The sequence below is a fragment of the Hemibagrus wyckioides genome, linkage group LG01 (genome assembly GCF_019097595.1).
Source record: "Hemibagrus wyckioides isolate EC202008001 linkage group LG01, SWU_Hwy_1.0, whole genome shotgun sequence".
Lineage (NCBI taxonomy): Eukaryota > Metazoa > Chordata > Actinopteri > Siluriformes > Bagridae > Hemibagrus > Hemibagrus wyckioides.
In genome coordinates this window covers 34,150,780-34,153,279 of record NC_080710.1, presented here as the reverse complement: position 1 = coordinate 34,153,279, position 2,500 = coordinate 34,150,780, and positions in this window count along the sequence as shown.

Below are 2,500 nucleotides of genomic sequence, written 5' to 3'. Positions count from 1 at the left end.
TTCATGGGTATGTCTAAAACTAATTAAAATCAATCAATTAATCACTAGACACTTGTTAACTTTGATTTTAGTTTGACTTTAAATTCCAGGAAGTTATTTAAGTGTAACTTTTTACCTCAAGTACATAAGCACCCAGTTATTCTTTGTACTGACTTCTAGAACATGTATCTTCTCACACACACACACACACACACACACTTCTCATCATATTAATGAATAAACAGAGACAGAGTCCAAGAGACAGAAGAGTTTTTGAAGAGGTTTTTTTTTTAATAATTATGCTTTAATTAAATAATTCAGCAGTTCTGCATGATTCATGTACAGTACAAGCCCAGTGTGCATGCTTGTGTGTGTGTGTGTGTGTGTGTGTGTGTTTCTGGGCTGTGGAAGACTTGCATAAGTGTCCAGCTTTTCCTGGTTCTCTAGTATTTACAGTGAACTCATTAAAACATTGTGAAATGAAGGTAACTCAGCAGTTCCTCCGTGTGGAAGATCTCTCTCAGCAGCAAGACATTACAGTTCTGTAGAAAAATATAGAGTGTGAATCTGTCTGAGTGTGTGTGAGGTGAGAGAAGCCAGGGAGGGGCTGAAGCTCAGGAGAAAATAAATGGACTAAACATGAGCATTTTCTCTACACTCCTCTATCACCACTTCAACCCAGAGCTTCTGACTGCAGTGGAAATCAGGCTGTATCATCATCATCATCCTCATCATCATCATCCTTCTGTTAGATAGAGAAATCACCATACAGTTGTGCGTAAGATCTGATAGATTCCTCAGCAGAGTGATTGAGACAGTGTTAGAGTATTGGAGATGATTCTACACTGATCAGGGCAGTAGAGTGTTCAGAGTGTATTCTCTCAGCTACTCTCTGTCTCTGACATTCTTATCTTTGCTCTTTCCACTGTCCCCTAACTGTCCCCAGTTTGCAGTGTCACCTTCCTCAGCTGTCTTATGTCCAGTCGTTCTCAGTGTCCATATCTCCTGGTGTCTGTGTGTATTAAAGTGTCCTCTAGTTCCTCCAGTGAGTCCTCTAGTAAAAGTGATCGCTGTTTTTTTCTCATTATTGCTGATTAATTCATTATTGCTTTAAAATATGGCCATTATAGAGGCTGTGCAAACATGAGAACACACACACACACACACACAACAGAATTTCATCTTTTGTTTAAATTTGTAATAAAGACAGGCATATATTTTATTTATTTATATAATTTTGTTTTTTTCTTTTATTGAAGCTTAACCAAAGTTGCACTAATATATTTCAGATTTTTATATTAATATATTTTATGATTTATATATTTTATATTTTACATTTTTTGTATTTTCTAACAGCACGCCGTGAGTCAGATCACCAGAGGGAGCCCTGTCCTGAGTACTAGCACCCATGAACTACACTTCCGGGGTCTCCTCAGACATATAAGCGATGTGCTCCCTTTGTTCTCCATGAAGTATCGTTCCCTCATGACGTACCAGGACTTTGATGATTGCTGTTCCACTGATATTGCCGTGTATGATCCTTGCCTGTCCTAGCCTGATTATGAGTTTCGGTTTTGGTTTCTAGTGTTTTGCTTTAACAGATTTACGACTTCAGCCTGTGTGTGTATGAATAAAGATCTGTATATGGATTCTAACACTCCCGTCTCCGACGACTTGTTACATATTTTTTTAGCACCAGATATGTGTTTTAAATTTTAGACTTTTTTGTATATAAATAAATAAATAAATAAATAAACCTAGTGCATTCCAGGGACGTTGTTCTGCTCTTGTGAATAGATAAAAAACTAATAAATATACTGTTTACGTTAAATGCTAACACTTCTTGCTATCGTTCACACAAAAGGGTTTAAAGATCGCTTCTTAATGAGCTTCATGTTGGCAATGAAGTCAGTGTGAAGTGGGCGGAGTTTACCAGCAACCACAGTACTGATGTGAGACATCCCTTTGTTATGGATTTAGATGTAAATGTACAGCACATGTCCCTGCAGCACTGAGCTCACTGACCATGAAATAATCCAAATTTAAAAAGTCGCAACAAACCAACAGGTACGAGAGAAACCACAAGAAAGAAGAAGTGTCCAGTGTTTCTGAACCAAAGCACATGCAGAAAGCACAAACCCCACACACTACACCCTAAACCACCCTAAACCATCCTACACCCTAAATCCCCCTACACCCTAAACCATCCTACACCCTAAATCCTCATACACCTTAAACCCTCCTACACCCTAAACCCTCATACACCCTAAACCTTCCTACACCCTAAACCCTCCTACACCCTAAACCCTCATACACCCTAAACCCTCATACACCTTAAACCCTCCTACACCCTAAACCCTCCTACACCCTAAACCCTCATACACCCTAAACCCTCATACACCTTAAACCCTCCTACACCCTAAACCCCCCTACACCCTAAACCCTCCTACACCCTAAACCCTCATACACCCTAAACCCTCATACACCCTAAACCTTCCTACACCCTAAACCCTCATACACC